Source organism: Triticum urartu, chromosome 2A (assembly GCF_056163025.1).
Source record: "Triticum urartu cultivar PI428250 chromosome 2A, HENAU_Tu73, whole genome shotgun sequence".
Taxonomy (NCBI): domain Eukaryota; kingdom Viridiplantae; phylum Streptophyta; class Magnoliopsida; order Poales; family Poaceae; genus Triticum; species Triticum urartu.
Genome location: NC_141874.1, coordinates 34,030,608 through 34,056,800, shown reverse-complemented (window position 1 = coordinate 34,056,800; position 26,193 = coordinate 34,030,608). Strand labels below are relative to the sequence as shown.

Genomic DNA, 26,193 nt, shown 5'->3' with positions numbered 1-26,193 from the left:
CAACGTTCCTGACGCTCTTCACGATAGCCTTCAGGAAATAGAATAACCTTCAGGAACGAGGTGGCACGTTCGTGTCGGGGCCCAATCCACGTCGCGAATCAGATACGCACCTTCAGGAACGTGTACCTGGCCGTCAGGAAGACACGTTCGCGGGATGCGCTGATATTTTCGCTCGGGAGGCGCTGATTTTTTCGTTTGGGAGAGAAAAGCGCGCGGATATCGGATATTTTCGTCGGATATTTTCGCGTGGCTGTGGTCACGTGTGGAGCGCTTGGTCAAAATCCCTAAAACAGGGTCCGGTCTTCCCCCATCGGTCTGCTCCTCCCACTCCCACGACCAGCGCCGCCGCTTGCCCCCGTGTCCGCCGTCCAGTTCTGATCCGCCGACTCCCTCCCCATCGAGCACCGCCCACATCGCCGTTGAGCACCGACTCCACGCCTCCAGCACAGCCTCCCTCCCCATCTAGCGCGGCCCCCATCGCCGGCGACTTCCAGATCCGCCTCCCTGGCCGGCGAACTTCCAGATCCACCTCCGTCGCCGTGTGGAGGTGGCTCCCTCCCCGACCAGTGAGTGCCCGTCTTCTCCTCCCCCCTCCCCATCTATTGCTGTTCCAAATAATTTACATGTGCTGCAGCAATATGTTCATTGTTTAGTACACTCTTCTTGAGATTAAAACAATGATGTTTTGTTGTTCTTCTGAAAGGATTGAGTGCAACAGCCATGGGGTATTATAGTCGCCATCTGTCTAGGTAGTGTGCTGCGCAATTTTAAGTTTGTGCATACATTAAATCGGGTTGTTCCTCAATTGGTCTCATTGATGAGTTGTGATACATATCTGTATGCGTGTCAATACCTGCAAGCTGTAGGTTATGTCCCCTGTTCAGGAAGGTGCAGTTTACGTATGCATGCTTTATTGTTTTCTCTTCATTGAAGGTCTTACAAAATCAGGAAGTTGTAGCGCTACAAAGGCCAAGTTTGAGAAGTGACATTGCCACACCACAACCCTCTCGATCAAGAAGTCCAATCCAGGCATGTTGGTAAGTTCCACTCATGGAAAGTTTGTTGAAAGAGCATGTTTTCATATGTAGGAAAGAAAGTATGGGCCTGCAGCAGCAACAAACTTGAACACTACAATTATTGTTAATCTGAAATTAAAGCGACATGCTATGTCCATGGTTTCAGAAGAACCCACCACAAAGCATCTTCAAGACGCACATCCAGTATATTGGAAGGAACGTCATCTCGGTCTTCAAAGTTATGTTCCTGGTACTTCTTCATAGTTGCAGTCTGCACTTGGCACCAAGAAAAGACCTTTTCATTTGTTTGGTGACTAATAGCATGTGTGTCATGAGCTGGAGTTTACCTTTGTGTTTGAAAACTTGTATACATATATTACAGTTTTGCCTTTCACCATTGTTCATTGAAATATGCTATATTCTTTTCCATTGTAGGTGAATTGATCCTTCCCAGCCCAAGAGGATGCCGGTACTCCGCTGGCAGATCCTTCCCATGCTGAAGGCCATGTTCATGCTACTCATCTGGATGAGCATGGTTCTACCCCAAGACAGGATATATACCATTTGTTGCACTACAGTTGGTATATAGCAAGATGGATAAGAAATACCCAAGAGCTTCTTCCTTTTCAAGATTAGAAGATGGAAGATAGTGATACAGTAAGTTGTTGTTATGATCCCCAATTCCTCTATGCACAAACTTGACAATGGTTGTGATCATGTTACTTCTATGGTTAGCAAAGTAAACTGCAGCTGAATTATACAAGTAGAGCAATGTAGTATAGTGCATGTAAGATTGTGGTGTCATCAAAACAGGGATGCATCAAACTAGTTCATGTGTTAATAATTTATGATATGAAACAATCTATTTAATCAGTGCCTGTGTATTTCAATTAGTGGTTGCTGCTTGCTTATGTGCTGCTCTGTTTCTTTCTGTGTAAATGTGGTGCTAGTTCTGTCCTTGTAGTGTAGTGCCAGTGCAGTGCACAACTGCATATATATGTCTTTTACACATGTTTGCTCTGACTGTGCTATAGGTCTTGTTGATGATTTGCACATAAACCTAACTGTTTGTCGCACTATAGATGCTATATAGCAAGCTGGAATGGTTTCGAATGTGCATGGTATTGACATTTTATTCATGTATTAAAATATTTGACAACCTCAACAAGTAGAGGAGCAAGTTCAAGTACGAAAGGTGCATGGTCTTGGCTTTCAGTTTGGATTGGATTATAAACATTTATTTTATTTCCTTTTCTTCCTTGTACGTTACGTTCCTGTTAGCTCTTCATAAGTGCAGCCTACACTTAGCTTTAATAAAAGACTTCTTCACTTGCTTGGTGGATAACAACATGTGTGTGTCGTGAACTGAAGTTTCCTTTTGGTTTGTAAACTTGTTCATGCTGCCCAAGTGTTTGTGTATTTCAGTTAGTGGTTGCTGCCTTCTTAAGTGACTGTGTACTGCAACCATGTAGTCAGTATAACTTAGTTCATGATTTAAGTTGTCATACAAAATTAAATATGTTCTCTGTACATGTTAGCTTATAATTTTAGGAAATGATTCACTATGACTGGTGAGATCCATTTATAGATCATTTAGAGTTTCTAATTTCTATTCCAGTCAGTTTTCATTAATGTGTTCTTGCGACAAAAAAACATTGTCTTAAACTCTTAATATTATATCTAAGGACTGCATTTATGAGTATGTCTCCAGTTATTCTAATTTCCTTCATGAATACAGCTTCTGAGAAGAAATCGTTCCAGGTACTGGGCGTAGTGGTGATGGAGACATAGACTTGTAAGACCCTTGGGTGGGCGAACGCCCTTGAGCACCTCCACTTGAACTTCTGGTGAGCAAGTCTGTAAGGAACCACCCCAGGACAGTTCCAGTCATATTAGTCTTTTCTTATCAGCTAGCTTTGCATCGTCTGCTTCCTTCTTGTTTTTGACATATTCAAGATGATGAATTTTCAGATTACCTTGCAGCTTGTTTAGGCTCCCCAACTGTTTTAGCTCATGCCCATGTTTTGTCCTTACTTGAGATACAGCAAGTTCTTGTAGTAATGTTAAACTACCGATGTTCGGAACTTGCATTGCAAAGCTATAAATATGACGCTTACTGCTAGTTTTCTACATGTAGTGCTAGTTCTGTACATGCAGTTTAGTGCTTGTCATACTTAGATTTTTCCTATGAAGTGATGATTTTTTTTGCTACCACGTAAAGTTGTGAAGGTGGTTGGTCATGACAAATTTTCATTTGCCATGAAAACTATGGGTATAGGGCATTGGATGGCAATCATTTAATTTTTCTTGCCTTTTTTTAATTATGTTCATGTTACATTTAATTGCAGCCTATACTTGGCAATAAGAAAAGTCATGAGCTGTAGTTTACCTTTTGGTTTGAAAGCTTGTACATATCACAGTTTTGCCTTTCACCGTTGTTCATTAAAATCTCCTATATTTTTCTATTGTATAGGTGAATGGAACATTCCAAGCCCAAGGGAATGCACTCCATTAACAGAATCTTCCCATGATGGAAGACCATCCTCATGCTACTCATGTGGATGAGCATAGTTCTACTCCAACATTTAGAAATTCCAGTAGTATAATTAGTTGTTAATATTGTGAAATAGGGTGCAGGTAGGCTTTCTTTGTCAATTGCTTCTCTTGGCAATTTAGGAATCAACCAGTATGCGTGTTTCGTATTTGGTGACACCTCCTGTTAAGTTAAGGCTCCATGAATCATGACTTGGATATGAATATGTAGATCTTGTGAATAACGAGATTTAAATAAATTGGATGGGTACATTGTGACCTAGGAATTGGATGTGATTTTAAACCGGGTTATATGATCTTTGTGTATGCATGAATGTGAAATGATTTGGCATGTGGCTGTGAATATATATACCGCTTTCCAATAATATTTTTATTTGCTCTTGGTTCATTCCTGAGGACCGTTTTAATTCTTTCCTGACGAAGCCAGCCGTCATGGATATGTAGAGCTCATTCCTGAAGGTATGGTCGATCGATCGGGGCGCGTGGGCGGTGCTTCAATGGGGAAACAGAGGAAGAAACAGAGGGAGAATGAAATTTTCGTAAGTGTTGTATATATAGAAGGCACCTTTAGTACCGGTTGGAGCCACCAACCAGTACTAAAGGCCTGTTTTGGCCGGGCCAAGCGGCGGGAACCGCACCCCCTTTAGTACCGGTTGGTGGCTCCAACCGGTACTAAAGGCCCCCCTTTAGTACCGCTTGGTGCCACGAACCGGTACTAAAGGGGGTGTGCTGGCGCAGGTGCGGTGCGCAAGTTTAGTCCCACCTCGCTAGCCGAAGGGCGACCGCACTGGTTTATAAACCCCCGTGCGGTAGCTCTCTCTCGCTCCTCTCCAAAGCAGGCCTACTGGGCTTACATGTTCTGTGCTGCCCTGTTGGCCTACTGGGCCTTTGCGGGCCTGCATCCTGGCCCAACAACAGGTTGGGTTTCTAGTCTCTGGCCTAGTAGGCGGGTTTTTTTTTTATTTTTTTTGCTTTATTTATTTTTGAGTTGTTTTTTTGTGTATTTAGAGTTTCTTTGTGAATATTATTGCTTTAGGTATAAAAAATTACAAACTTTCTGTTAGTGCCCGTAGTTTTCAAATTTGAATAGTTTAAAGTTTGAATTATTTGAAATTAGTTTGAATCACTAGGTTGTGAATAAATTAACTTTAAAAATCCCTTGTCAGATACACCATTCTCTGTCTTCCATTGCAGCAATTCCAGTGTGGTGCCCAGCTTTTTCTTGTCACCTACGCAATTCGGGTACAACAATTTTTTGTGATCCTCTAACATGCGCTGCAACTTCTTCTTCTCCGAATCACTTGCGCAGTTTCTCTTTGCATAGGCAATGGCCCGACCTAGATCATCAACGGGCTCATCGGATGCCTATTCTTCAGGTTCTTCTCGCATTGCCGGCTCAGCTTCTTCCCGCATTACCGGCTCAGCTTCTTCCCCCATTGTTGTATCATCGTATTCAGGGAACCCATGGCCAGGATAGCTGTCGTCGTCCTCTTCTTCTTCATTGTCTTCCATCATAACCCCTCTTTCTCCGTGCTTTGTCCAAACATTATAGTGGGGCATGAAACCGGACTTAAACAGGTGGACGTGAATGGTTCTTGACGTAGAGTAATTGTGACCATTCTTACAGCCAGCACATGGACAAGGCATAAAACCATCCGCCCGCTTGTTTGCCTCAGCCGCAAGCAGAAAAGTATGCACACCCTTAACAATTTCACGGTCATTTAGCTCTCTAAACAATTAGGTAAATGACCGAAAAACAACAAATGATGTCAGAACATGTTGGAAATTGATGACGTCGCTTTGAATGCTGCATACTGAACATAAACACTGGTAGAAAAAGGGCCTTTAGTCCCGGTTCGTAAGGGCCTTTAGTCCCGGTTCTGAAACCGGGACTAAAGTGTCGGTACTAATGCCCTGACCCTTTAGTCCCGGTTCAATCCAGAACCGGGACTAAAGGCCCTCCACGTGGCCTGTCCACCTTTAGTCCCGGTTGGTAACACCAACCGGTACTAAAGGAAATTTCCTAAAAAAAAAATTTTGAAATTCTTTTTGAATTTTTTTTATTTTCAAATTTCTGAATTATTTTAACCTCTAATCTCTAATCACCCCTCATCACTGCTCAATTTAATCTCTAATCACCCCTCATCATTCCAAATCATCTCACTTCCCGAACGGTCACCCATCCTCTCACTACTCCAGCCTGAGCACGCTTAACTTCCGGGTTCTATTCTCCCTCGTTTCCAAGTCTGCACTTGTTGTTTTCCTGACAATAGTAAGATGTCAATTCTATTAACCCTCAGGAATTTAGCTTGAGCATGAAGTCACATATTTCACTGTTTGAGTTTAAAACTATTGTTCTAAAAAACAATAATTTTTTAGTAACACTAATATTTTTGAATAAGTAGTTTGACCATTGTTTGACCATAGTTTGACCAGATTTGACCAAAATTCAAAAAAGGTGAAATAATTATTTAATAACACTAATATTCTTGAATAATTATTTAGTAACACTAATACTTCTTGAATAAGTAGTTTGACCATAGTTTGACCAGATTTACTGAAAATTTAAAAAAACTGAAATTTGAGCATAACTTTTTTTCCTTTTGGAATTTGAGGATTCTAGAAATTTGCAAACAGGCCGTAGGCCGTCTCCATCGGATGTAACTTTTCGAGTAGATGATTTTTCATATAAAAAACTTTTTCATCCGAGTTCGTATGCAAAAGTTATGCCCATTTTACAAATTCCAGAGAGATTTTGTAAATAAAGTCGAAATTCATATTTATAAATTTTCCCAACAACTAGACCACATATCACATGTGAAACTTAATTTCTTTTATTTTTTTGACATTTTCATCATTTTCTTTTATTTTTTTAAAAACTGAAAAGGCGATCCACCGAGGGGGTATAGTTTGAAAATGGGACCTTTAGTACCTGGCACGAACCGGGACTAAAGGTCTCATCCCCATTAGTCCCGGTTCGTGCCTCAAACCGGGACTAAAGGTCTAATCTTTAGTCCCGGTTTGTGGCACGAACCGGGACCAATGGTTGTGGGCCAGGAGCGAGGCCCATTGGTCCCGGTTCATCCCACCAACCGGGACCAAAAGGTCTATATGAACCGGGACTAATGCCTTAGCCGCACGAACCGGGACCAATGCTCACATTAGTCCCGGTTCTAGACTGAACCGGGACTAATGGGCTGAGCCGGCCTGGACCATAGCCCTGTTTTCTACTAGTGAAAAGAAGTCCGGAGTTCAAATAAGTTATTAAAAATAAAAAAGAGGTGCAATGCTGGTTAATTTGCTTCAAGCCATTCGGAATAGTGTAGACTGCACTGCACATAGCTTAGTGCAATCTATGCTATTCCGCAAGGCTTGAAGCTAATCAACATGCAGGTGAGCATTGCAACTCTTCGTCATTGTTTGTGCACTCACGGCTTATAAACCGCTCATACTGCCTCTCTCTTGGCGAGTTGGGACTAAAAATCAGCTTACTAAGAAACTCTAGTACCGGTTCAGGGCATGAACCAGTACTAAAGGTCTTCGTGGGGGCCCCAGCCTGACCATAGCCTCACACAGCCTCATTAGTACCGGTTCGTGGCATGAACCGGTACTAAAGGTTGTCCACGAACCGGTACTAATGATGCCCGCCCGCCTAGCCGTTGGAACCGGCACTAATGGTCACATTAGTGCCGGCTCAAATTCAAACCGGCACTAATGTGCTTTACATTTGACCCTTTTTTTACTAGTGATATAAGACATAGTTGCACATGAACCAGATATTAGTGGTCATCTTTTAAAACTCACTATTTCAAGTAGACAGATCTAACACGTTTCTTGTCTTAATTATTTCAATTAGACGTGTGTGCAAGCAATTTGCCCCATCCAACCAATGGCATGGGATAGCAATCTAATCGCTAGAGTCATTAAGATGGACCTAAAGGCATCTGGTGTGTTTTGGCAAGCTACAAGTGAGTAAACCTTTTTGCTACCCTTCTTTTATTTTTGAATACATCTCTCATGTTTTTTCCTTAGCACATGTTTGTTCTGGTAGTTGCACGACTAGGCATTACAGTCTATCACAATAACCCATGCTAGTTGCACTGATGCTTATACCTTTTTCTCTAAAAGGTAGTGGAAGGGTAACAAACAAAAAAATCAACATGAGTTCGAAATAATCAAATCAAACTTTGGCAGCACTTTTTTTTTATCAAACTAAACATCCAAGTAAATTCTCTCAGTTGCATACATGGGTCTAATTAGTTGCACAAATGCACACACAAGTTGCACAAATAACACACATGATGGGCACTGGTTTTTGCTGTTATATTACATTTTTTCATGAAGTTTTTATTTTTTTCCAATTTTCGCCAAGATGGCATACAACATGGGGTCCCATCTCTTTTCATGAAGTTTTTGTTTTTTCATGCATCAACAATTTTACAAGTAGTAACACATCTTCTTTTTCTTTTGGTTTTGTCTGCCAATCAGGTGCTAGGTAGATGAGCTTCTAACAAACAAATTTTGCACAGAAGAAGTGATCACCAAGAAGCAATCTGCTACTATGTCTTTTTTAGTTTCTTTAGTCATTGTTTGTCTGTTACATTTTTTTCCAATTTTCGCCAAGATGGCATACAACATGGGGTCCCATCTTTTTTCATGAAGTTTTTGTTTTTTCATGCATCAACAATTTTACAAGTAGTAACACATCTTCTTTTTCTTTTGGTTTTGTCTGCCAATCAGGTGCTAGGTAGATGAGCTTCTAACAAACAAATTTTGCACAGAAGAAGTGATCACCAAGAAGCAATCTGCTACTATGTCTTTTTTAGTTTCTTTAGTCATTGTTTGTCTGTTGAACTAAAACTTTACTGCATTTTAGATATTATGTTCGTTTGTCTCTTGTATCTGTGTGTGAGTTGCACAATATGAAACAAAATTGGTTGGATTACCTGAAATAGTTGGTCGCAACCAACACAAAATTTGCACAATATGCAATTCCATGTTCATGTGTTCCTGGGGTTTTATGTGTATTTTTGCAAAAGGTTGGGCGCTGGGGACCAGCTGGTTTTCGTGCGCGTGGGGGGTTGCCATCTCCCTTTCTTTACTTTTGGATTGGGTGGGGGACAGAAACTTACCATATTCTAGAAGGCCGCTTGGGACTGCTAGGGGCCGCTCCCTAGACGCTTGAGTAAAGTAACCAGCAGCTTTCATCTTTTAGGCAGTTGCTGTCATCTTTAAATAGTAAAGATGCTTCCTAGTTTTAAGTAGGTCCAACTCTTACTCGGTAAGCCGTGTGGGACTAATTAAACTGATTCACTGTGAGCTCACGCCCGAGAATTGTTTCGACTTGAAGTCGGCTTATTCAGGATTGAGTTTGAGTCACGCGCATCAGCGTCTTTCTCATGCATGGGCGCCGCAGCAGCTCGGCCGCCGGCTGCCCTCACGACATAAGCCGCAGCAGCTCAGTCCCTGGCCTGCCGTAACACACCAGCCGCTCTACAGGCCAGCCAACCTACGCCTATACCATTCGTCGAAACGCCTTCTAAAATCTAATACAGGAAGGCCCGATTCAAAATGCCGCCAAAAGGATCCACGGCGTTCTGCTAATGCGTCTCTGTATGTACGACGGAACCACGGCGTTTTGTAGTTTTGCCACTGTTGCGTCTCGGTTTTGAGGCGTTCTTCTAAAACGCCTGAAATACTTTGCTCTTTTAAGGCAATTTCTGAAAACGCCTTCGGACTGCAAGTAACAATGCATTTTAGAAAATGCCACCATCATGACGTCTCTAATTAACCACCGTGTTGTAGTGGTGGACAGTAGCGATGGGCGGAACTTACCACACGCCACTCGTAATTTGTTTACAAATTTAGCCGTGAGATAAAGAAGTAGTGGGCAGAAAGGTTGCCCGCCGGCAATATTTTGGTGACCCTCACCAATTTCCAAAAGTTAGCAATGGCCGGCATACTCGACCACCCGCGACACATGTAGTAAGTAAAAAAATGGTGGAAAAAATTATATAATAAACTAAAAAAGTCTAAAATTTGAGCATGGCACTTCCGACGGTGTGTATTAACATAGAAAAAGTTTGAACTGAAATTGATGTAACCATCGATTCCCTTATACAAGGTCACAAACTCATATTACAGGTACTAAGATAAAATTAATACGTCGCATGCATGCAAGAAAGGAATGAGAAGGAAGTAGCACAGTGTCATTATGACTACATGCATGCAAGTATTAAATAAGTTGCTAGTACGAGAAAACATCATTCATTTTTGTCTCGATTACTGTTAGTGGCCTTGTATAGGTGCAAAATGTATTTTTTTTCCATAGTGGCCCAGTATAAAGGAATGGAAGTAGTATAAAAATTGAGTAGTGTGCGATAGGCGGTGGTTTTTGTTCGAAATTACAATACATCACTGAAGATTGTCTAGTTTGTACACAAAGTAAATTAAGTTTTTGCCGTAAAGCTCTCAAAATTTTATTAAATCCTACAGGGTTCATATCAAGACACCTTGCCAACTTTCATCCAGTTCAGAGCTAGTTTGCACACTATTTTGAACCGAAAACCTTTTTGCCCTCTTTAATGGCCCAAAAATTAATTAATGTCCTTTTAGCAAACCAACTCTAAAAGTCCTCAAATTTTGAGCATGCTACTTTCCAATGGTAGCACAAAAAAAGTTGGAATGATAAATGATGTAAGAAAATTGAGTTTTGTTTGGTAGGTGGTCGTTTTCATTTGGAAACAATGATACTTTGGCAAAGAGTGTTCAATTTGTACATGAAATGCATCAAGGTTTTGCCACGTTTCAGTTCAAACTTCGGTCGAGTATGTTAACACACACCATCCTCAAATTTTGTACAAGGGTCCTATAAAGAAGCCATGCCACGTTTTATTCTCTTCGGAGCTCGCTTCCACGTTATTTCTAACCAAAGAGCGTTCTTTCTTTTTAAATGTCCAGAAAATAAATTAATTTTAAAAATAGCAAACCAACTCAGAAGATGCAAAATTTGAGCTTGATTTTACTTACGGGTCATAGGCACTTTGCCGGGTGTTTTTCCCGGGGTGCTTGAGAAAGCCATGACCCCGGTCATTCTAAAAAAAGAAAATGGAAAATAGTTGCTGAGTTTCCTTTAGCCGAAATCGGGCAAACATGGACGGCCGTCAGGTCACCGTCGCCTCCTCGTGTATGGGGCCTACGTGTCATACTTTGCCGAGTTTTTATCTTGGGGCGAACGTGAGGTACTGTCGAGTTTCTGTCTTTTGTCGAGTCCTTTTTTGCAGACGCTAATCAAAATGAGAAGTTTGCTGAGTATCTTCTTATTGCCGAGTTCAAGTTTGAATCAAACTCGGTAGATACATAAACTTCATGTGCAAAAGATCATAACTGCCGAGGTCCCGATGAAATGAACTCGGCAAAAGATCATAACTAGGCACAGAACCAGATCCTAGAAGTGATGCGAGAAAGGAACTGGTTTATCCTTGTTGACAAGATGTTGCATTCTTCTTCTGCTATCTAGTGACGTGTAAGGTCCACCGCTTGATGAAGTCCTGTGGCAAATTGGCCACTGAGTACAGTACGAGGGGTATTCAAGACAATACTGTGCAGCAGATAGCTGCGTTAGTAGTTCTAGCGTGGAGCCAAAGCATTTTTGCAAGATCTATAGTATCGTTCCCGAATGCCTCCTAATCCTACAATCTATTACACTGAGGTGCGCTACCATGTAGCTAGTGCCAAACTTCGGTGTCATAAACACCTGATCGAGTAACATATATAACCATGGCGAGCATGTGTGATTTTGTTAATACATATATCCTCAGGAGTGTACTTATAACTTGATATAACCTCTCTCCATTCAGTAACTTAAACTACAATAGCAGTAAATGTTCACATGTTTGCTTTGCATTTTAACTCACTACAGACGATGAAGATAGTTTCTTCGAATATGTTGTCCATGTTAACTGACGTTCTGATGTTAGAAAGGTCATTCGTGTTCCTAATCGCATGCTCATCAGGAAGAACATCGTGTTGGAGACTTGCGTTGTCTTCCTCGATGCAACACCTTTGCATTGGTGTTTGTAATCGTATGCAGAGGTGTTCAAAAAATTTGCATATCATCTTGTCGCCTTTAGAAGTGTTTCGACGTATAGCTGGATTATCCGGTCTTCCAATTCTCATCACATCACTATAAAACCATGTTTTATCCCATCTTTCACCACTAGGCTAGTTGTTTTCAGCATATAATCAACTTCTGAACCTTCAAGCCCAGCCTAGTACTGGTTACGAGTGATTTTCATCTTGTGGTTTGCCACAGTAGTGTTAAAAGAGCAGGATGGCATTAGTCCTTGGATAATCTATCTAGCAAAATCTGAGAGAAAATGGAATATAATAGGCAGAAATGTACCAATTGAAAGAACACTCTATGACACAAAGTCCATAAATGGTTCTCAGATTCGACCGGGAGGAGAAGTTGAACAAATCCCTTAGGTCAAGGGTAGCAGTTGGCTAAAAAAACAAGAATTCTAAGGTACGTGTTCTTTCATTTTGCTATTGCATCTTGATCACATTACAAGTTTTATGGTGGTTGAGAAAAGTAAGAGTTGTCCATCAGAAATAATGTAACGATGAAAAAAAGGAGGTACCAATAAGAAAGTACGTAAAAGGTATTACCATTACCAAAAATGATAGGACCAGAGAACTGAGCATAACACGGACGGTTAATTAGGTTCCCTGTGGTGGATCGAACCAAGTCGAAAACTTGACATTGGTGGTCGCATTTCTTGGATTTATTTCAGGCCTTCCGACGATGTCCGTTTTGTGGGAGGAGACATTTCCGTCGACTAGGAAGGTATCCGTGACGACTTTTTCAATCTCAAGATGATGTCCTGACTCAGTCTCCCGAAGTTGCTCATATGGATAGGATATGCTTGCGTGCGTTCATAATATTTTAAATAGCGGGATATGCCAAATAGTGGCTGTCCTCCAAATCAGCTATAGCGGGCTAATAGCCGACTATTATACATGAGTATCTGTTAGCGGCACCCTGCTAAAAAGGCTATGGCGAGTGTATTTGCCTATGTGCGGCTATTTAGAACTATGGTTCATAGGGTGAGTGTATGTGCGTATATTTGAGCGTCTGCATCTGTATGGTGTTCAAAAACATATCGGTAGGACCAGTACCTATATTATTATTGTTAATATTATTATTATTTATTTAATGATAGATTGGTAATTGCACTATTAATGGATAGACCTCCTGTATCTCTGACTGGAAAATACAATTAAAAAACTCCCATCTAAGCATTAGCAACATTAGATAAACTACAATCAAATTGGTTATTTCAAACTACCATAGGAGTACATTTCACGCATATTGCTCATAAATACACACCGCTTGTTTCCGTGTTTTCGTGGAGGATTCCGTACATGTGTGCTCAGCTTATATGCAAATTCCATGGAGTCACGTTTGCTCTAGACATGCATGTGTACATCCAGCTGCTTGAAACCAAGTGCGAGGAGGTAAGGAGCAGTAGAGCAGATCGAGTTAGCCCAAACAGATGGACGGACAAGCCGGGCACCAGCAGGCGGACATGGCGGCAACTCGCTTGCATGCCGATCTCATTCGCTCTTGATCTAGAATTTTAGAAAGTCTACACTCAGCCTGCAGTTAGCAGCCGTTTTCCTGCACTCTTATCCCCGATCTCGTCTGCTCTTGCCCTAGAATTAAAAAATATATTACAACCTATAGCCAGCTTCTGTTTTTTTCTTCTTCTAGAAGGAGGATATCCCGCACCAGGACCATGCATACAGCCATATATCTATCTATCTATCTTCTATTATATACTAAAAGAAAAATAAGGATGAAAAATAGAGAGATATTGTAGAAGATCCCACTATAATCAGAAACATCTGACCATTGATTTAGTATATCAACCTAGCATATAGAGTTTTTTTTTACCTTTTCATGTAACAATATTTTTTGATAGATGGTGACAGAACACGCGTACATAGAGGTTTTACATTCCATCCATGCCACCGTTTCATTGGCCATGGTCCTTTTTATCCTTCTTCTGTAATAAAAAAAGGCAATGCCTCTCACCCGCAAAACAAAAGGCAATGCGTCTGTCGTTGGAAATAAAATGCAATGTGTATGCGTCTAGGATCAGGACATAGTAGGGGAGTCAAAGTCCGAAGCTTCTTGGATGGGAAGTACGCATAGAGCGCCAGACTGGCGGCGGAGATAGCTGGCACTCGGCAACGAGATGTTCAGTCCAGCAGCAGCAATGTGCCCCGTACTGTAATCAATCCTTCCCGTCGTTGTTGCTACAACAGATTTGCGTGCTAGGTTTTGTCAAATCTCCGTCTTTGCCTATATTCAAATAGGTGGATGAATGATCTGGCCGTTCCAATCTAGGCTGAAGGATTTGCAAGGTTTTTTTTTATACACAGTTGTTCCTTTTATAACCGCATGGAATTGGTCACACTAGATTAATTTTAGAAGCTAGGCTTAATCCTCATCAAAAATAGATACGGATCTTCCTACCTTTGTACCTGAACCTTTTCGATGCGTCCCCAAGCACATAGAAACGCCAAGTTCTTAGGCATTCCACTTTTTTGATGTAGTATTTGAAATGACGGCTATCCCCAACAAGGAACTATGAGAACCACATAAATTCATGATTATGATTTTGTAATTGGGGTTTTCTAATATGTTTACTTCATACATCGCTACGTTATATGGCTTGTACTGTAAATAATCCCGTGTTCTTGCGGACTGCTAAATGAATGCAGGAGGTTAAAATGAAGTACCGAACCATGGCCTGCCAGCACCTCGTATTTCAACGCTGGCGGAGACAACTGTACAGGGCTCCTTGCTTCCAGCGCAACGTGAGAAGAAAAGACACAGAGATGTATTGGCTGATTGTACGCAGCAAGCAAGGACCATTGCGCCCGGTGGTGTAAGTAACTCGCGTTGCGTTAAGTACAGAAGAAGTTTTTTTGTCGCTTCAACCTACATTCACAGCGTAATTTCCTCGTTGCAGGATTCATCTATCTATAGCCTTGCATGTTCTCCTGCTGCTCCTGCTGCACTGGTCCAGCGTTGTGCTTAACCTCGTCCGGCTTCACCGGAACGCCCAGACTGACCTCACAACCAGCTTGTGAAGAACGAGTTTTCACCAAGACGGGAGTTGTGGATATTGCCGGGGCACGTAGGAGTGAGTACAGGGGCAGGGGCCGTCCAAAAAAACAGGCCATGTTCCTGATGTTCATACCCCTAGCCGTTTACGGTTCAGATAGATGTACGTCAGAATCTTCAAATGTTCGTGCTGTCGAAAGGAGTGGAGAAATTCTTCAAGGGCATAGTCCCCTCTTGGTATTTCTTCGCCCAATACTTTTTATATAAACCAAAATAATTCTTCGTAAAATTTCAGGATTTTTTAAGTTGTGCAGAATAGGGATCTCGGATTTGCTCATTTTTGGTCTAGAATTCCAGCTGACGACATTCTGCCTCTTAATGTAAATTTTGCAAAATAAAAGATAAAAGGCACAAGAATTACACCATAACGTGTAATAACAGTGCATAATGCAAGATTTTGTATCCATTGTAGCTAACTTGAGTAAAGAAGACTAATGAATATTTTATATATGTTAAATGGTATGTTGTGTATTGATCTATGGTATATTGTGATGAATAGAAGAATGTAACTGTGATGAATACAAGATTGTAATTGTTTGTATATTTGAATTCAATATTATAAATTTAATGCCGTATTAATTTAGGCTGGAGGGATGGGAGGCACCGACGAGCTCAGGCCAGCCGTCGCTGGCACAGGGGCGTGCCGACCCGGATGCGTCCGCTCCCCCCTCCTCCCCCGTTCCCCGCCATGTGTGGCCTGACACAGCTCTTTCGTTTGTTCGAGGTGGGACGTATGTTGCGGTTTCTTCGGTCAGATGTGTCCTTTGGCCCAAAGCCAATCACTTTGGTCTGTCTTTGGGGTGTCTGGGTGCAGGGCGGCGGCCCTGGCAGCAGGAGGCACGACGTTCGCGGGCATAACTTGCACCTCGGGGATGGGTGAGCGGCCATGGGCACGGGGGTGGGTGGTCGCTGGTGTTGGCGAAGCTAGGTTGCCTCGGAGGGGTGGGCATGCTGGGGTACATCACTTGCCCAATCTTGTATTGGCTGACGGCGGCGGCGTCCGTGGACACCGAATCCTTCTTATAGGCTCCATCGCGGTGGCCTTTCTCCTTCGGGTTGCTCTGGGTGAAAACCCGATCTTTGGGATCGGATAGTGGCGACTACCAGTGTTCGTTCCCTTCTTGGAGACACCATCTTCGAGTCGTCGTTCCATCGTTTCCATCTCACCTCTCCTCAGAGGATTGGAGGTCTCCGGTGGCTCCAAGCGGTTCGTCCTAGCGCATATGTAGTGGCTTAGCTTGGTAGTCGTTGGGGTGGTGTGACTGTGCTCGGCACCTTTTATCTTCCCTTGGGTGTGTGAGTCATGTGCGGTTGCGGCATGAGTTTGTGTCGTGGTACTTGTGGTTCGGTGCATTATATATAAAGCAAGGCGGAAACTTTTTTGGGTATGGTATCTACAATTTACAACGCAATTGTTTGCAAGAACTTTCAAATGATAAACATCACCCTATGGCTACGATTCATCAATAACTGGATACGAACACACAGGCCATCCTCATCATTGAAATCATCAATCCCAATTCAGAGGAAAGTGAATGGTTGGCTGTGTATGTGGCTCTGTCACTATTGAGGTCGTGGGGCCAGATGTTAGTTGACCTGTGCGCACCCTTATGCCTCAGCGCACTACATATGCCATCAATCCTCCTATATATACTCAAACGGATGCTTCACACCTGCACCTACTAACCATCTCATTTCATCACCAACTCAACCACATCAAAGCTGGCAATTCACCGACAACTCCACATAGCCACAGAGTCACTACTCAAAGTGGATACAATTAAACAGCAAGCGGCGAGATGTAGAATTCACATTAGCTCATCTTCTTGTTTGAGATAGCCCGACGAACACAGCAAGCCGCAACCACATACCTAAAGCCTTCTACTCCACTCCTCCTGTTCCAGGGATGCACACCCAATCCTGATGCGGCCTATCAATTGGACACATTTTAAAATTTACCAACCTTTTGAATGGTCCTCACGTACAATTAGAGATGTTGGTGCATTGTACATGTGAGGGATGATGGCGTATTAATTTGATATTTATATATAATGGAATAAGCATGTAATGTTGTGACAATGTTTGTCTGCCTTATTATTCGGTCACAACAAAGATAATGTTTTTTTGACAGCAAGAAACATAAATAAGGACACCAACAATGCATATATCGGAAAATCAAACTAAAATGAACACATGATTAACCGCCCTCTTTCTTAAACTTCTCCTATTTCATTCTACTACAAATGTAACTATAGCACATGGTTGACGGAACCACAATCATGGTAACTTCGCTAGACGATGTGCCTTCACCGAACACCTCACATGCTGTTCATTTCTTTTTTCCTTTCAGATCCAATATCAGAGTTTTCATTTTTTTTAAACAAATTACATAATTATAAATCTTCCACGCTGGATTGCTTCAGTAATATAAATGGTCATGTTATTTATCATATGCGTACTGCTCATCATCAGGCGTTTGCTAAACAAACCTATGCATTGCCTTCTCCAATAATTATAGATATAGAGATGCCCACATTTCAACTTGCAAGACTGTCGTGCACACGCAGCTTCTGAACCAATCAGTTATTTCACAGATAGATACACACATCACCAGCTTATAACTACAAAAGGTATGCATCATCATCATGTCCAGAATTACCAGCGGGTGGGGGAGGTGTGTAGATTGGAGAAACAAGGCTATGGAAGTTGTGTAGATTGGAGTAGCGTGGGGCCCAAATCGCTACTATACACTGGCGCAAATCACTGTTATTGCCCTCCTATCTGATGAACGTGTTAGAATAAATCCGAGGCATACCGTCGATCATTCGAGGATCAAGCAACCACAGGAGCATGACACCGAGATTTGTTAACGAGGTTCACCGATATGGCTACATCTCCGGGGCCTGACTATGGGCGCTCCTCCCCATGACACCGCTACAATACCGCACCCGGTCGCCCTGTACACCGGCACATGCCGCCGGCTTCCCCCTGCGTTTCGGTGCTATTATGTTGGCATAGGTTACATCGTGTGTCTACCCCCGGTATATATGAGAGGCCTAGGATATAAGTGTCCTATTAGGACACGACCCCACATCCTATGTAAACACAATACAACTCATAGTCCAACTGTAACCTACCTTGTACATTATATTCGACACAACTCTAACACTACCAGGAAAAGGGCTATAGATGAAATTGACACTAATGGCGCACCAGAGAAGTGGTGCGCCACTACTATATACTAATGGCGCACCATGTGGTGATGCGCCATTAGTGTCACAAGGTGCGCCACAAGTAACAAAATGTTTTTTTCTCATTTTTCTAAACATACTAATGGCGCATCCGGACAAAGTGCGCCATTAGTAGTTCTAACTAGTAATGGCGCACCAGCCATAAAGTGCGCCACTACTGTATTTTTTTATTCTGTTTTTTGCAAAACTACTAATGGCGCACCGTTGCAAAGTGCGTCATTACTAGTTTAAACTAGTAATGGCGCACTCTGCCACGGTGCGCCATTAGTATATATATTCCCTCCACCTTCTTCTCCAAGCTTGTCGGCTGGCTCCTCCTCCTCACCGAGCACAACCTAATGACCTATGAGGCATACGATATCAACGGCTACACATTCTACACCGAGGACAAGGACATGAAGAGCAATGGTTATCAGAACTCCGGGGTAACGATGGAATCCTACACTGGTAACGACAAGGACAGATACTACGGAAGGATCGAGGAGATCTGGGAGCTGAGCTACGCTGGAGAGAAGGTCCCGATGTTCCGTGTCAGATGGGCCAAAAGCATCGTAAAAGAAGACCGGTATTTCACCACCATGGTTATACCCGAAGCCAAATCCAAGACCGCGGGCGCAAACGTCACCGCGAAATTTCATGGGCACTTTTTGATATTTTTTGATATCACCAAGACAGATACTTTTTGATATCATGAATATTTTTAAATTTCATGGGCACTTTTTGAATTCATGAGGACACTCGATATCGATCCCACCCGCACCCTCCCCCGCTAGCTCCGCCGCCGCCGACGACCCACCGCACCCTCCCCCGCTCCACCGCCGCCGACGAGCACCCCCCGCACCCTCCATCTCGATCTCGATTCCACCCGCACCCTCCCCTGCTAGCTCCACCGCCGCCGACGACCCACCGCACCCTCCCCCGCTCCACCGCCGCCGACGAGCACCCCCAGCACCCTCCCCCGCTCCACCGCCGCCGAAGAGCACCCCCCGCACCCTCCCCCGCTCTGGTCAAATTATGTATGCAAGAACAAACCTTTAAACAATTACTAACATTCATAACAAAAATTATTTATAACATCACCACAAATAAATCTTAACTTGGTTTACCCACTAAACTAGTTTCAATCATTCTATAAATCAGGCATAATAACTAACAAATATTTATCAGAATACAAATACACAATAATTATTTAAATGCATGGATTACTGTTTCATATTCATATTCATTTATTAAAAAATAATAATAATAAAATATACTAATGGCGCACCGGCCTGGTGGTGCGCCATTGCTATCTAAAAAAAGGTTTTCTAATGGCGCACCGGCGGTGGATGCGCCATTGCTATCTAAAAAAAACGATTTCTAATGGCGCACCGACGGGTGGTGCGCCATTAGTAAGCATCCCCCCTATAGCTAAGTCCTCCCTCTCCCTCGCCAGATCCCATTCGTCCCTCTCTCCCTCGCCAGACCCACGACGCCGCCGCCCCGACCCCCGCTGGACTCCACCCCCGCCGCCCCCGCACCCCCGCGCCCCCACCCCCGCCGGACTCCACCCCCGCGCCCCCACCCCCGCCGCCCCCATGCCCCCGCGCAATCACCCCCGCCGCCCTGACCCTCAACGTCTTCGCCTTCCTCCTCGCCGTCGGCGCCGAGCAGCGACGCATCACCGTACCCCCCCCCGACCCTCCTCCTCCCCTTCCCCCTCCTCCTCCTCCCCTTGCCCCCCGCCTGCGCCGGGGCTGACGGCCCCTTCTCTGTCTCGCAGGGCAAGGTCTCCGGCGCCTCTACGACACCGACGCCTCACCATCGATCCGCGTCACCTCGTCAACCCCGGCCCCGCACGAGCTCGCCATCGTCTTCCTCTCGGTGAGCTACACCGGTCCCCCCCCCTTTCTGTTATCTGAACATTGTCAGGTTTAGGTTCTGTTAACTGAAAAAGTTTAGATTCAGAAACATTGTTGGACTGATAGGAAGTTTGTTGAACAAAGCAATCTACACCTGTAATTTCTACTGTTATGCCTTTGTTACTGCAGTCAAAATTTCAGTCAAAATTTTCCTGTCAAAATTTTCAGTGAAGCACAACTGATCATGTAACTTGAGACCTTGCCCTGCGGCATTATAATGTTTGCATCAACACTTCTCTGTACTGCATGCGGTTGTTATAGTTGAGGGTCAAAAGTAGGGGTTAGCTTTAACATGATTCGCTAGTGCTTTCATCACAGAACACATTCTTTGAAAAGGGGATATTCTGAAGTCGATGCTTTCTCGGGATGGGAATAATAGTCTGAAATACACCTGATGGAAACCTTTGTTGATTGTGATCTCTGCACATGTTTAATGTCTATGCTGTTGTGCGGTTGTTATGTGTGTCTATGTCGGTGAGCTTGTGTTATGCACTTCTGCGTTTGACAAGTAATGACTTGCAAATATGATGATCATCTTGCTAGTTTGCTGGGTTTTGTCTCCGACCATTGTGTCGTGATGAATTTGCAGGTACCCCGAGAGGCCCTTGAGTTTGCCGGAATGTCGATTAACTTCCATTCTGGCAAATTCGGGTATATGTCCTATTTTCAGCAAAGGTCATGTTGAAATTTTCCGTGAATTTTAGCATGACTTTGCTAAAAATAGGACATATGGGGTACTTGCGACTAATGCATGGGCCGGGGTATCTTAGTACTTAATTAAGTAGGATCAACTACCCCATTATTCTTGCTACATTAAAATATAGGTTTTAGGGTGCCTCGGTGTCGATAAGAACCTAAATGATGAAAGCTTAGGCTTTTAGGGTGCCTCGGCGTCGACAAACCCTAAATGATAAAACCTTGGCTTTTAGGGTGCCTCGGTGTCGATAAGAACCTAAATGATGAAAGCTTAGGCTTTTAGGGTGCCTCGGCGTCGACAAACCCTAAATGATAAAAGCTTAGCTTTTAGGATGCCTCGGTGTCGACAAACCCTAAATTATGTAGTTTTGAATTATGAACGTAGGATATGTCGTCATCGGACGACGAAAGTCTCCCGGGGGAGTGCGACTGGTGCCATGACGATCGAGGTCTGTGCGACATGCCTCACCTGGACGATGATCGGCGCTTCAGCATTAAGCTCGAGGAGACCTTCGAAGTTGAAACGGTGCACAACGACGACAAGTGTTATTTTCATAATTAAGCATGACTTCAACTATTTCAACGTATAATTTTCATCTTTTACAATTCGAGTATAGTTTATCTCATGCCATGTAGACGCTATGTCTTGGAGAGGATGGATTTTGAAGACCATGAAATTTCTGAAACAAAGAAAATCCACCTAAGGACTCATCACGATGTGGACTTTGAAGTAAATCTATATAATTCTGAGAGCGTAACCCATTTTGGTTGCAAAAATTGGGAAGCATTTTGCAAGTAGTATGGTTTTGATGAGGGTATGCTTATCACCATGGATCTTGGTAATCCTGACATCAACCAAGACAATATGGACATTTGGGTCCTTGTTGATACGCCTCCAGTTCTATCGCTATGTGAGTTTCTCAAACATAGTTATTAGCTAATTTATATTGTTTATTTCAAAATAGTTGACAGCTTATTTCCATTGACAGCTTATTTTTATTGTTTAAAGAATGTGCGGGAGATGGTAAACAAAACCCACTACACCGATGGCTCCGAATTAACAACTTATAAGGAGAAAAATCATCTGATCGGATTTTGTACTGACATTGAGAATTACAATATCCACAATCAAACTCCTCAACGTTATGGTAAATACGTGTCACTAGTGCATGTGTTCAACTACGGTAACTGCCATGGAGATACCCTGGTAAGATTTTTACTATTACGACATCCATGCATCTTTTGCATACTTCTAAAACTAGTACATCATTGCTAACTATGAAGTTATTACTATGTTTTTCAACAGATAATCCCAGAGAATTGTGTGCCTCATTTGATGTATAAGAAAGGTAGTCTTAATGTTTTGAACATACAGTCAGGTCATCCTACGAATCTCAACTGTCCATACGAGATTTCTAAAAGAAGTGGAGACATGAAAAATCAAAGGATGGAAAAATGTATGGATAGTCGTAAGGAGGTTCTTGAAAGCAAAAGGAAGCGAAGCGCAAGAATTGGAGACAGGATGTTATCCATTCTCCATAATGGAGAGTCACGGTCTATATTGTTTTATGCTATTTTAGCTTAAATAGGGTATTTAGGTCCTGCCTAATACTGATGATCATGTGCTAAGAACAATTAAGTAGGGTTGGTTCGATGACTATCAAGATGATGATCGTATGACTTGTTATTAATAACGAGTAGAAGTTGTATGATGATGATTAGTAGGACTTGCTAGCATTACTATTACTTCCGACAAACTCGCTACTCGCGGTCTCGAGACTTGTAATGTTCTATCTTTGTTCGGTCTTTTGAATTCGGAGACTAATATGATGAATTGTATTCGGAGACTAATCTTCTATTGTATTCGATGAATCTGCTCGTGCTGTGGGGTGCTGTCTATATTCTGTCCAATAATATATTTTGTAACCTGTGCAAAATTCAGAAAAGTAAAAAAACCTAATATTCATACTAATGGCGCATCACCCAACAGTACGCCATTAGTATGCCAGATACTAATGGCGCATGGTGTTCTATACTAATGGCGCACTGCATGGTGCGCCATTAGTAAGAAATACTAGTGGCGTGATACTAATGGCGCACCAGTAGTGCGCCATTAGTAGGCAAAACTGGTGCGCCATTAGTAGCCCTTTTCCTAGTAGTGTAACAAACTCCACCTTGGCGAATATACTCCACCACCCTGGATCTGTCCATGCGTCAAACTTCCATGTACATTGAACTTGAGTTTATCCCATGAGCACTGCTGCTACTCCAAAGACTCCATATGACTCCACCTGCAACTTGTAGTCCCTTCTTTTCTTGACCACAGTCAACACTCGAGCAAAATAAAGTTCCTTGTCACTCTAGTTTGTGATCCCTACTTCCAGAGTATCAGTCCAACGCCATCACACACTGATCACTGACCTGTGTGAAAATGAACAACTCACATATTGGATGTCACACATAAGAGTTACCTGAACTCAACATCGCCGCTCCTTTCTTGACAGTCTGTCTGAAACTTGAAGGAATTTCACCATAGCTTGTAATCATCCCGAGTCAAATTCGCAGTTGTCTCATCACATGTATGACCACCAGAGCCCTGACCCGTCTCCATGTCCCGTGCATACCGCATGCCTCGCCGCTATTACCGCGTCGAGCCTCCACTGTCTTGGTCGAGTCTCAAGGGTCGCAAAACCACACCACTCAACCCCACTGCGGAGTACCATCGATCATCACCGACCGATGACGAGTTTCACGCTTCCATCAGACCACTGGGCTCCAGTCCGAACTGCGTGCCACTCGCTATTCCCCCTTGCTGAATAGGCTTTGATTCCCTGGATCATTACATCGCAGCCCCCTCAATCCAGCTCCACCTTCAACATGACTCCATGGTAGATGATCAGTCCACCCCTTGCGCCCCGTCGACTTCAAGATCTCATGTGCACCGTCTTGGATCAACCCCGCGCCATAGTCTTGTCGAAGCCGCACAAGCCATCGGGCCTGCGCCAGTGTTTCCACGTCCCAGAAGTCGGTCACCATCAACATCACGCACCTATGTCGTCATCGCCGATCTCACCGTCTCCTGTACCAATCGACTTGCGTCGATCCGTCAGACTATCTAGTCTGACCCAGCCGAACTTGTCCGGCTGTATGACACGCTTGAGGCTCCCAAATCGTCTTTCAAGAATTTCCATCTGTCACACGATAATTACATCTTAGCTGACATGATTTTCCGCAACGCCTTCAAGTATCCCTGTTGTGCCAACAAATTTTTCATCCGTGTCTACCATAACCCAAGGATTTCAGTTCCGCGAACTTCTCCACCTCAAACCAGATATCCGTTGATGCCATAGTTCTTTGTACAACTGACTGTGAAAAAATAATCCAAGCTATCAACGCAAAACATCCTCTGGTCTTCTCACATGGCGTAGCTCCTAAGCCCAACTCCAAATGCTAAGCTATTTGCCCAAGTCCCTTGCTAGTTCCCGATGGATGTACCAATGGATTTTGCTTTCTCGATAAGATCTGCTGCCTTGCGCCATACTGAGGACTCGGTCCTCTCTTTTTTTTTGTCCAAACAAATCTCACTTGCACGATTCCTCTGTATGTTCCAGCGGACCAGGACTGCCCGTTGCCTGGGCCTTCCCGGCGCTTCGGCCAGTCCGCACTGCTAGCTAGCTGCTCCAGCGCGCGACTTCCTCGCACCCTCGGATGGGCCTTCTGCCATGGGCCGCCAGCCGGCAATCACGTGTACGCACGATGCCTGACGCTCGCCCGATTGATCACAATCGACCGCCGCACGTCTCGCCTTACGTCTGCCCACGCACGCGTCTCGCTTGTACGCTCGCCCGTCGATCCGCCGACCTATCGCCACACGTCCAACCTGCCGCTGATCCATTGAATCCGTGGGTCTTGTGTTATCAGCCTTTTCCGATCTCGTCGAGAACTACGCCGCAGCCAGCGGCAGTCTCCTCTCGAACTCAATCTTTCCTCTGAATCAATGATCCACAACCTTCGAACAACCTAGCTCATGATACCATTTGTTAGAATAAATCCGAGGCATACCGTTGATCATCCGAGAATCAAGCAACCACACGAGCACGACACCGAGATTTGTTAACGAGGTTCATCGATATGGCTACATCTCCGGGGCCTAACTATGGGCGCTCCTCCTCATGACACCGCTACAATACCGCATCCGGTCGCCCTGGACACCGGCACATGCCGCCGGCTTCCCCCTGCGTTCCAGTGTTATTATGTTGGCATAGGTTACATCGTGTGTCTACCCCCGCTATATATAAGAGGCCTAGGATACAAGTGTCCTATTAGGACACGACTCCACATTCTATATAAACACAATACAACTCATAGTCCAACTATAACCTACCTTGTACATTATATTCGACACAACTCTAACAGAACGTGGCATGCTGCCCCAGGCACCAAAAGTCTCCTCATGCGACGGTCCGTTGTCCTCCGCCTCCAGCGAGTGCCCATGGAGGGTGTTGAACGCATGGGCATGCAAACAGCAAACTGCAGTAGTGCAAAATACCAGGGACGACATGATATTTGAGGAAGAGGACAAAGACTGAAGACAAAGTGAAACAGAGAAAGTAAATCAGCGCAGTTTGTACTTTGTATGCGCAATTACTTGCAAGCGTAGACTTGTATTCGTAATTCGGCCAAACCAGTCGCATTTACTGTGCCAATGATAGTCGCAGGTGCAGCAGATCGCGTGTGGAAGTGGCTCTTCAATCATGTATGCGCTTTGGACTCGAGCTGTCCGAATTTTGAAAAATTAGTTTCCTGCTCGATCTATAATTCTGTTGACCCCATCCTAGCTGTCAGCCTTTGTTAGTCCAGCAGGTACAGCAAGGGAAAGGTAATTTTATAGGTGGAGAAGTAAAATACAGGGGAATGGACGTCTATTCAGCCGGGCAACAGTAAAATCTTACTACAATGATAGTCATGCAGTTCTACTCGTGGAAAAGTCCCAAGTAACTGAAACACTTAACCTTTACAGTGCATCATGTTAAGCTCTCGCGATCAGAAGACCTACGATCAGTACTGCTCGGTTAACTGGGCATGCTAAAGGCGACGTATTCTGAAACAAGACCGAACAGGTAGCTACTGTCTTAGTACGAGATTGCTCTCCAACTTTAAGCGGAGGTAGCTAATACGAAGGGCACTAAGGTGGAACGAGCCCAAACAGTAGTACTATGTTTCCCAATGACTCCTGATCCTACACGAACACAATGTGTAACCATGTAGTGCCTGCAAGATATCTTTGACACAACCAAATAAATTACTTGAGCTGAACCTTGAAAATGATACAGAATACTTATATAGGTGTTCAGCATTCATTCCGTTTCCTCTCTCTCCCAATATATAAGCCAGCTATGCAATGGCCCGCTCTCAGAATTAATGAATAAAACTTCGTGTTATCCGCTAACTCTACACAGGCCAATCCTTACTAACAGTGGCCATTCCCTAACAAACTCTACCACATGTAAATGTACCAGTTACAAACAAGCTCAACTAGTCGTCCTCCTAGCCTAAAAATGAGGGTGAAACTTCTTCAT

The 26,193-nt window shown here is 43.6% G+C and overlaps 1 long non-coding RNA gene across 5 annotated transcripts; it reads left to right on the top strand.

Annotated features, from left to right (window-relative positions):
- Positions 1 to 247: 247 nt before the first annotated feature.
- Positions 248 to 3,900, top strand: LOC147983266 (uncharacterized). 5 transcript variants are annotated; one of them, XR_015615618.1, is made up of 6 exons: positions 252 to 566; positions 704 to 749; positions 934 to 1,037; positions 1,183 to 1,673; positions 2,755 to 2,863; positions 3,490 to 3,900. It is a non-coding gene; the product is annotated as an uncharacterized LOC147983266 (long non-coding RNA). The 5 variants fall into 5 exon arrangements; XR_015615617.1 differs by having other exon boundaries at positions 248 to 566; positions 704 to 1,037; XR_015615619.1 differs by lacking the exon at positions 704 to 749 and having other exon boundaries at positions 253 to 566; positions 2,778 to 2,863; positions 3,490 to 3,869.
- Positions 3,901 to 26,193: the final 22,293 nt, after the last annotated feature.